The sequence below is a fragment of the Ursus maritimus genome, unplaced genomic scaffold, assembly GCF_017311325.1.
Source record: "Ursus maritimus isolate PB19 unplaced genomic scaffold, ASM1731132v1 scaffold_8, whole genome shotgun sequence".
In the NCBI taxonomy this organism is placed as follows: Eukaryota; Metazoa; Chordata; class Mammalia; order Carnivora; family Ursidae; genus Ursus; species Ursus maritimus.
This window is the reverse complement of record NW_024426996.1, coordinates 79,547,184-79,557,899: the sequence shown is the minus strand read 5'-3', so window position 1 is coordinate 79,557,899 and position 10,716 is coordinate 79,547,184.

The following is a 10,716-nucleotide window of genomic DNA, read 5'->3' as shown; positions in this document are numbered from 1 at the left end:
GGCGGCCGCCACAGGTCTGGGGCAGGCCCGGGGCCCCTCCGCCAGAGCTCTGGCAGCGAGGGGAGAGTCCCAGCAGGCTTGGGGAGAGCGGCCTCACCATGAACTCTTGCCTGAGGCTGGCCGCTCTGGGGTGGGTCCTCCCTTACCCCCGAGGTCTGCAGCTGACCAGCAGAGGTCTCAGACTGCAGCCAGGCCTCAGGAGCCCCCGTCCCACGTGAGCGATGATGGTGGCCCGCGCCACGGGGCTCGGGGCGCTTCTCGCATGCAGACCTGGTTCAGGCCTCCCGCGGGCCCCGAGAGAGGGGCTGTGCTCACCCACTGTGCCGACGAGGAGGCAGAGTCATGGGTAAGTTGCCCCGCACACGGACGTGGAGTGAGCAGGGATGTGAACCCAGGCCCGCGGCTGACGGCCGACCGCTGGCCGGAGCAGGGCTTGCGGGACATCCCGCACCCCTCTGGGCTACAGTGAGGACTTTCGCTTTTGCTCAGGGGGACAAGGGCACTTGAGCAGGGAGGGGCCACGGTGGGGCTTATTTCCCTGAGGGGGCGGGGGGAGCGCTGTGGCCAGCAGGACGAGGCCTGCAGGGGGGCAGGGCCTTCTGCCGTGATCCAGGAGAGAGGCCACGGTGGCTCGGGCTGGTGGGCACCGTGCGCCAGGAGAGGGGCCCAGGCAGGATGGCTGACGGCTTGGATTCCGGGTGTGAGGAAGGGGGTTGCTGAAGACTGTGCTGGAAGGACCACGGGGCAGAGCGGTCACTAGGGTGACCCACAGATGAGAGGCTGCAGGGAGCTGGAGGGTCACAGGAGGCCCGGGACCGTGGAGGGGGCTCGGCCCACCTTGGGGACACGGTCTGGAAGTCCCGGCAGCACTACCACCCAGCTGGGGCACCCAGATGGAGCCGGAGCCCCGTCACGCTGCCGGAGTGAGGGCCTTCTGCTCCCCAGCTCTTTCCGCCCCGCCTGTTGTGACTGGAAAAGGCCTCAGGTGGGTGAGGGGTCTGGGCGCTCCGCCGGCGGAGCGCTGGGCCCAGGGTCAGGGACAGGGGGGTGCAGGGCAGGTTTGGAACTGTGTGAGGCAACAGCCCGGACCAGCCCAGATGCCCACCCCACCCCACGGCACCAGAGAGACCTTCCTCAAGTCCTCGGGGTAAAGCCCTCCCCCTGGCAGAGCACTGGCGGCCTTGACACTGTCATCCCCCAGCCAGGCCCCGCCATGTCCCCTGGTGCTGGCCGTGAGCTGGTCAGTGTCTCTGACTCTGCTTCTGCTTCTGGAATCGGCTCCTCCTCCTACTCCAGGAAGCCTTCCACCTGGCTCTTGGCTCAGCCTGAGCCTTCTCTGTGTGTCCCCCGGCCTCCGTACTGGTCACAATTGGCCCTCACGCTCCGGCCCCACCAGCTGAGAGCCCTGTGGATACGGTATCCATGTGACCCCACTTGGCATCCCCGGGGCCGGGCTGGACGCACAGCAGGAGCTCCTACCCAGCCCTGTGGGGGTGGGGCCGGGGCTGACGCTGGCCTGGGGAGTGCATGCAGTGACCCCTCCATCCGTGTGGGCTGCAGGACCTCTCTGGGCCTCCACTGGCCCGGCTGGCAGAGTCAGCTGGTGGGGAGCCCTGTCCGGGACGATGCCCTCTGCTGACAGCACGTGACGGGGCTTTGGCTGTGGTAACCCAGACGCGCCCAGGGTCAGGCTCACATGTCCTGCGTCCAGGAGGATTGCTGCAGTATTCGGCGGCTCCCTCCGTCTCCCCGTGTGGCACCCACCCTGTGAGGCCCGCAGGGACCCCCAGACACACACAGCCACCCTCCCGCACCTCACCCACCACACACGCTGCGCCTCCACGACCTGAAAGGCCTGTCCCTGCAAAGATGGGCCTGTCTTGTCTGACACGGCTGTGTCCCAGCAGCAGGACAAGAACGGCCCCTGCGTAGCCCTGTCCCTGTCTGTTGCTGCCTGGATGAACGTGGGCAGCAGGTGGACAGACCCAGGATGGACCGGAGCCTGGTGGGGAGACGGGCTGCTGGATTCAGGGGCCGCAAACAACCCCAACTTCCTCCTGGGAGATGCGACGCAGGTGCAAGTCTCAAGACCACGTTTGTGACAAGGCTGAGTGGAGACTGCGGCCGAGAACGGACCAGCTGCCCACCAGCCCTGCCCCTCTGGGTGGATCTTGGCCCAAAGCCAGCAAAGCACAGGGAAAATGGATCCAACCTCCAGCCCCACTGCAGACCCCTGAGCTTTAAACTCAAAACCTCACCTGGCCAAGGACAGGGACCGGCCCAGCTACACACTCTTCCAGCAGTGGGGACTCAGAGGGAGGGGAGAGAGTCTTCTCCCTGCCCTCGGGTCTCAGGCCTGGGTCTTCCCGTGCCCCTTGTGCCCCCACAGGCGTGTGCTCAGAGCGGGACACTGCTGGAGGCTACAGGTGGGGGCCTCGCTGCCTCCCTGACTGTTGGTACCCCATTTCACAGAGGAGGAAACTGAGTCCCCGGCAGCCAGCCCCCAGCTGGGCCGTCACTACGATCCGTGACTGCCATCCACGCCTGCCGTCCACGCCTGCCGTCCACACCCCCCTCCCGCTCCCGCCGCGGCTCGACCCAGTCCTACTCCTGCCTGATCTGGGGTTTGATCCGCTCGCCATTGTCTGGGAGAGGAAAACAGGTCGAGTCTCATTTCCTGCCCATTGTGGGAGGACGCACACCCTTCGCCAGCCAGCAGGGACGGCCTCCCGCTCCCCTCGCCGGGGTTCTCGATATGAAACCACCACCGTCTGGGCTGGAAATACACCGGTGAGAACATTTCCTCTGACGAGTCCAGCACCGGAGAGCAGCCCAGGCTGTGCTCTCCGTGGGCCTAGGGCAGCTGGAGCCGCGGGGAGCCAGCCTCCCGACCCTGGGCCCAATCCCAACACACCCTGCACACTGCAGATAGGAGCCTGTGGGCCAGGTCTGAATGCCGCCCCCCCACAGACACTGGGCACAGGGTGTGTGACCTCCCTGGCGCCAATGTCCCCAGAGCCTCCACCCTCTTGCTTGTCAGCAGGGCCAGATTTTGCTGGGTGTTCCCCGACCCCCTGCCAAGGCCTTTGGGAAGGGTGGGTGAGCCTGTCCCTGCTCTGGTGAGGGTGGCCACTGTTCTGGGCGCTGAGACTACTGGGGGCTTCGGGAGTATTTCCTTGCTCCTAAGGAGGCCGGGAAAGGTGGTCTTCCCTCTCACTAAGCAAGGCCGTGTCTGCTGTGATCTCTGGAGCAGTGGCAGCCCCCTTGTAGCCATGAGAGGTTGTGTCTGAGGCCTGAGCAGAGAGCTGGGCAGGACCCGGGTCTCGTGCTCTTTCTGCGCCGCTGGAGCCCACCGCCCTCCTGACCTCCCATTCAGCGACCCTGGACGCAGTCTGTCATTTGCAACATTTCAAGATGGGCTTTCTGCTGTTTGCCGCCAAAAGCATTCTGACATCCTCACGACCCTTCCCTATAAACAGAGATAACAATCCACCAAAAACGTCTCCTTCCCGAATAAAATAAAACCCAGAGCTTCCCAGGGCGGGAGACACATTCATCCATCCATCTGTCTGTCTGTCATCCCTCTGTCACCGGGTGTCTGTGTGTCAGTCTCATCATCCGCGAGTCTTCATCTGCCACCTGCATTCTTCGTGTGTCCAAGTGTCTGTGTGCGTGTCTCACTCCCCGCGGCTGGTCCTTTCCCGCTCTGCCGCCGTGCTCCCTTCCGCGCCGCCCTGCTTGGCGGGCTCTGTAGTGCACTGGCTCCCAGGTCGCACTGCCGACACCTCCCTCCCTGGAAGGCCCGCTGGGAAGCCGGCTCTTGGAGAGGGCCGCCCCGCGGCCTCACGTGTGCTGTGGGCTCCGCTCTGCCGGAGACGCCCGCCTCACCCGGTCCCCTCCCGTGATGGCCAGGTGTCTGGGCTCTGGGGCAGAGGGGCCCCCTTGACTTCCAGGGTGCAGACTCCGAGGTAGCGTTTCGGATCAGGAAGCCTGTCGGGGGTGAACTTGGGGTCTAGACCAAAGAGCGGGGGCGTGGCTGAGTGGTGCCCCCCGCAAAATGTTGTCCACATCCTCAACCCAGAACCTTCGAGCAGGACCTTCTGTGGAAATAAGGGCTTTGCAGGTGGGATTAGGGAAAGGCCGCGTTGGGTTACCAGGTGGGCTCTACATCCAGTGACATGCATCCTTACAACACAAGACGAGAAGGCACCAAGAGGCCATGTGACGGCGGAGGCAGAGGTCCCTGGATGTGACCACGAGTCCAGGGACGAACCCCTGGCACTAACCCAGGGGAGGGGGAAGGCACACAGAGGCTGACCCCCAGGGTCTGGAGCTGCAGAGAGCCGTCAGAGAGCCCGAGACGCCCTCCTGCCCTCAGGTGTGGTCACGGTCACGGGGCAGGTGCAGCCAGCACAGTCTCTCTCTTGACATCTTAAAAGCTTGAGGGTCTCCCAGCTGGTCTTTTAAAGGAAAATGTCCCCGGAGGCCACACTGCAGGCTTGTGTCCTGCCGCCCGCTCACGAACGTCCTGTTGCCTGTGAGCACCTGGGCAGGTGTGGGGTGCGGTGGGTGGTGTGTGGGGCCAGAAGAGCCCTGGAGGGGGCAGGAGGGAGAACAGAGGAGGATACGGAGGCTGGGTCTGCACCTGCCGCGCCCTAGGCAGCCCTCGTGTCCCTCAGGCCCTCCGCTCGCTTCGGGAAGACTACCTCCCGAAGGGGCGCGTCCTGCCCAGGGAAGAACATGGCGGCTTCCGAGGCTGTGCCCTGCGGTCCGGTTCACCTCCCCAGGGGCGAGACGGCCAGCCCAGCCTTCCTGCCACCTGCCCTCTGTGACGGCCATCAGGCCACGGGCTGCAGGGGGCAGTCACGTCCTGCCCAGGGCGGAGGCGGCATCGATCTGCCCCAAATTGAACAAGACAGAGAACACACCAGACCAGTCGACCTTTACAAATGGCCAGTAATTCAATGATCCCGCCTCCCGGTGCCCCGAGAGCAGCTGTTGATGTAATTAGCAGGAATCGGGGGCGCAGCGGAGCAGGCCGAGGCTGGCAGGAGCCTCGCTAGGGTGGTTGGGGGGGCTGGAGGACAGCCTCCTACGGGCCTCCCTGCCTCCTCCTGGCCTGACCACATCCACCCCTAACCTGGCAGGCAAGTGGAACTTTCCAATTCAAAGTGCAATGTGTCACCCCCACCCCAGCTTGCCCCAGACGAAATCCTGATCTAAAAGGCCCCTCAGTGTGACCACTGCCCACCGGGACCCTTTGCTAGTGGAGGATGACCACGCACCACAGAAGCCAGGGAGAGTGTTGTGGGTCCCGCCGGCTGTGCTTTGCGAGGGGAACCGCAGAGAGAGACTCCCTGCCTAAGGGACTCCCCCACCCACACCCCTCCTCCAGGCCCCTTGATCAGACTCCCTCGACAACCCTAAAGCCCACCCACCTCCCGCCATCCCTATGGCCACCCCAATGCCTGGACCACTGTGGCCTTTCCCACGACCAGAGCAGTGGCTTGTCCCTGGCCTCCAGCCTCACCTGCCCCTCCCGCCCCCGCTTCCTGTCTTCCCTGCATGACCACATCCACGGCTCTGCCACGGGCCTGGTGGGAAGGCACAGTCTGGATGTGCTGTCCCCGTGGGTCCCCTCCCAAAGCTTCCACCAGGCTGTGCTCAGCCCCACTGCTCTGCCTTCTCACTAGGCACCTGCCAGGCTCCTCTTCGACCTTCAACACCCACCCCAGGCTGCCCCACCAGAGGTGGGAGAGGCTGTTTTCACAAGGTCCCCCAGTGCACCAGGACCCCTGGGTGACCCTCGGGCCCAACATGCATGCTTCCTGGTGTGGAGCTCAGGACCGGCTTGCCTGGCACGGGCCAGCGAGGAGCAGGCGTCCTCCTGGGACGGTCCCGAGGGGGTGCTTAAGCCGCCCCTCTCTGGAGCCCCATGTGAGTAATGAGGCCAGAGCAGGTCAGACAGGGCTCCTCATCTCTGTGAAGAGTCCAGAGCCTTAGAACAATGGGCTCTTGGTTAACAGGCGGCCCCCACCTGCCCTGAGGCCCCCCAGGGGAGCAGCTCACCCTCTGTCTCCGTGGGAGATGGGCAGGGAGCCCCGAGACACTTGTCCAATGCGGGAAGGGAGTGCAGGCCCAGGAAAGAGAAGCCAGGGGACCAGCCTAAGAAGAACTGCCATCCCTCACGTCTCTGCTGTGTGACCCTGGGCTGGCCTCTCAGCCCCTCTGGGTCTCCATGGCCTTCCCTGAAAGAAGCCAAAACCCAGCTGGCTTCCCAGAGGTGGGTGATACGTTGAGGTGTGCAGGCCGCACCTGCCCCAGGGCCTCTGACAATCTCATTTCTGAGCTGAGCCAGGCGCCTGGGTGAACCCCACCCCACCCCTCCCAGGGGCTCGTGCCCGGACCCCCTCACCTCTGAGTGTGCTTCCTGCTCTCCCTTTGTTTCCCTGTCTGTGGACTTGGAGCCACGTGGGGTTTAAGTCTGACTGCCTCCAGGGACCATGCCCTTTCCCGCTGAAGGGGGCCTGGTGCACAGAGGGCCTGCATGGCCTTGGGGGGGTGGGGGCTGTTCCCCTTTCAAGGGGGCCGTGTTCTGGGGTTTATCTGACCTCACACAGGCCAGAGGCTGGGACCCCAGCTGTGTGCCGAGCCCTCCTGCACCCTACCTTCGCCGCCCCCTATCTTGGTCAGCCCAGGCAGCTGCAGTCGGGCAGAGCAGGCCAGCCCCACATTCTTGGGTCCTCCTTGCTCCCAGGGAGCCCCCCAAGACAGCCTCCAGCGGAGGAGCACTGGCCCTCTGTGATCCCTGTGTGGATGTGGGGGAGAACTCTCATACTCCCAGCTCCCCCACCCACAGCCCACAATGCCCCCGCACCAGGGTGGCTCTGCAGCCCAGCGCACACCCTTCCTGCCCCGGGGAAGTCCATCTCAGCTCCACCCCCTTCCCCTCCCCAGCCTTCGTGCCCCAGGGCTTCCCTGCCTTGCCCCAGACAAGAAGTGGGGGGCGTCTGCACAGCACCAGCCCTTTCCCTGGGCAACAGACCTTCAAGCTTGCGGCAGGGGCCCCTAGGCAGGATGTGCAGGTCCCCCAGCACCCTGGGTAGTCTGGACACTACTAGACAGAGCACCATACTCCAGAGGTGGTGGTCTGCCCAGGCGATCTCTCCCCAAGGGTCCCCGGCCCACGCAGGCACTAACAGCCAGCCCTCCTCCTGCCCCCCGGCCCAACCACAGCCACTCTCCCTGCCCACGGCCCAACAGCTCTGCGTGTGGGGCCTTCTCCCGAAGCAGCAGGTCATGGCCACTGCGGCCAGTAGCTGGTTTGGGCTGCTCTGGAAGGCTGCCCTGCCTGGTGGCCCCTGAACAGACAGGAGGGCATGCCAGCCAGCCAGGTGGAGACAGGCTGGAGGGTGACCCAGGTGGAGGAAGCAGTGGGACGCCTGCCGCCCAGAGTCCCCACCACACAGAGAGAGGGCTAGGCGGGGCCCGGAGCACCGGGGCCTTCCCGGGAGCAGTGACAGCTGGGCCACTGTAGTGATGGGGTGCTGAGCTGAGTGTCCCCGGGCAGGTGGTGAGTGCAGACGTGCCCATGGCTTCTGCCCCGGGGTCCTGGGCCCCAGGCTCCAAGGGGACAGCTCTCTGGGGAGCCGGAGGATGGGCTTGAGGATGGGCCTAACTCAGAGCCTTCCCGGCAGCTGGGAAGGACCTCCAGGTCAGCCCCTCTTCCAGCCTCGCTTGGACTCCCCCAGAGACAGACAGCTCACTGCCAGCACGATGGTCCACCGTGGCCCAGGGAGTCAAGAGGGGAGCAGGAGGAGGTAAGCAGTTGCGTGGGGCCGCGAGCCTTGGGTATGGGCGCCGGCAGCATGGGGCGGGGGATGAGGGGCCCTCCCATCAGCTCCATCAATGCACTTCCCCTGCCACCCGCTGTACGGGCTTCCTGGGGCCCCCAACAAAGTGCACTTCCGGGGGCTGAGCCCGGCAGAAGTGTGCTCACCCGCGGTTCTAGAGGCCGGAAATCCCAGACCAAGGTGGGCAGGGCGTTCCCCAGGAGGCGGTGGCAGCCCGCGGCTCGAAGACTCCATCCTTGAGCAGTACCCCCCCAGGTGGCTGCCCCCCCTTCTAGGAAGGGCAGGCCCACATCTTACTACATCTGCAGAAATCCTATCTGCAAACCTTCTGAGGTGCTGGGGCCCTTGTGAATCGGGGTGGGGGCCCCTAGCCAGCCCGCTGCACTGGATGACAGCGCGAGGGCCCCCTGCGCTGCGCTGGGGCAGGAGACAGTCCTGGGCTCGGGCAGGTGCCGTCCACGCTCTGAGCACAGAGCCCAGGATGGCCGGGGCAGGCTCACCAAACACGAGTGAACACATACATGATGGACCGGCTCGGCTTCGCTGCCCACGACGTGAGGTGCGGCAGTGAGCGGAGCAGCCGTGGAGGCTGAGGCCGGAGTCCGTGGGTGGATAACCTCCCCCGGGAGGATGTGCTCGGGACCGGGAGGGGGGGAAGGCTCCTCCAGGCTCTCCCTCGTCCTCCGACAGGCCAGCGCCCCCCACTTGGAACATCCTCCTGCCTGCGGGCGGCCCCTGTGCGGACACGCTGGGTGCTGGAGAGAGAATGTCCCAGGCTCCTGCAATACATTCTGGAACTTTCTGCCAGAAAGGAGGGCCCTGGTGTCCTCCAAGGCTGAGAAGGGAGCTGAGAGTGAGTCCCCGGAACGTCCGATCTCCCGGGCTCCTGTCAAATCGTGTCAAGGCCTTGGTATTATTGGAACATTTTCATATTTAACTTGGAGGTCACTAGTTGCTCAGCCTCACAGGAAAGGAGCTGTTCCTGTGCCCGTCACTGTCAGCTCCGGGCCCCGACTCCTGCCGCCTCTGCCCTCCCAGGCGGCTGCTTCCCACCACCTGCGGAATGCAAATGCCCCAGGCTCCCAGCAGCCCGGCCAGCAGGGACTCGTGGGAATGTGCACCGGAAACCCCCACCTACCAGCCCATCCGGAGCCCCCAGGCCGAAGTGACCCCCACGGTATCAGGGACCCCGCTGTCCTCCGATTGGTCGGCCCGGCTGCTGTTTCAGGAGTCAAACCATGCCCGCATCCCCAGACGCGGCGCCATCCCCAGGTGTCCCTGCCCCCTCTACCCGCCACCTGCCCGTCCACCCACCCACGCACCCAGGGAAAATGCTTCTTTTATTCAGCATTAGACAATCACTTACGAGAGGTCCGTGTAGGAACGCGGTGTCTGCACCCCACTACGAAACGTGTGGCCATCGTCCAATCCACTTGTTACTCTTAATCCTTGGAACAACTCTTAGCATGTGGCCGAGGGGCCGAGCCGCCGAGGTCCACGCCGTCCCCGTCCTTCTGGCGCCCACTGCGCAACACCCCAGCCTCCCTCACAGTGAGCTGCCACTGCGTGAGTGAGCTCCGGCCAGGGGGAGACGAGGGTGAGGGGTGCTGTTTCCGGGCCCAGGTGCACCTGCTCTGTGCCCTTCCCTCCCCTCCCCTCAGCCAGCCGTGGGTGATGATGGGAGCTGGGGAGGGCAGGGCTGCAGAGTGGATGGAGTGAGAGTCGACGAGTCAACCCAGGAGGACGCTGCCCACCCACTGTCTTCCTGGGAACGCTCTCTGAGCAGTAAAAACATATCCATCCTGTTGGAGCCCTTGTGTGTTTGGTGTCTTCCTGTTCCCACAGCCAAGCCTCCGCTCACTAGTATCGGGCATGCTTCCCCGCAACGTCCGAGAGAGGAACCTGAGACCCACAAAGGCAAGGGATTGACGCAGCAGGGGTTTCTTGGATTTGACCCCAAAAACAGATGGGGCCAAGACAAAAATAGGCAAAGGAGACCACATCAGGCTAAAAAGCTTCTGCAGAGCGAGGGACACGACTAAATGAAAGGCCACTCGCCGAGTAGGAGGAAATATTTGTAAACCGTACATGTAATAAGGGGCTCGTTTCCAAGATAGAGGAGGAACTCATGAAAGTCCACGGCAGAACAAAACAAACTAAATACAGCACAAAACAAAGAACCCCCTTGAAATGGGCAAAGAACATGAACCGACCGTCCTCCAGAGAAGACACGCAGATGCCCAAATGGTGCGCGGAGAGGTGCTCAGCGTCCTCAGGCACCGGGAAACGCGAATCAGAACCGCAAGGAGATGTCACCTCGCGCGTGTTGGAACCGCCATTCTCAAAAACAAGGAAAGCTGGGGGAGCCTGGTGGTGCTCTCGGTTGAGGCTCGGAGTCAGGAGATCAACCCCCGCATCAGGCTCTGCGCTCAGTGTGGAGGGTGCTTGAGACTCTCTCCCCCTTCTCTCTCTCTCTCAAATAAACAAATCTAAAAAAAAGGAAATACTGGTGAGGATGTGGAGGGATTGCGACCTCGAGCCCTGCGGGTGGGAGTGTGAAACGGTGCGTCCACTGCGGACAAGTCTGGCGTTCCTCAACAACGNGCCAGCGGGGGGGGGGGGTGCGCCTCATGCTTCAGCGCACGTCCTTCAGGGCATGACCCCAAAGGAAGCGGAATCAGGGCCTCGGACGGTGTCTGCACTCCTACGTTCACTGCGGTGTGTTCACAATGGCCAGAGAGAGACGCCACCAAGTGTCGGGGGCAGTAGACACGGCACACGCCGCTGGGGGATCGCGCTGGGGGCAGTAGACACGGCACACGGCACTGGGGGGATCGCGCTGGGGGCAGTAGACACGGCACAC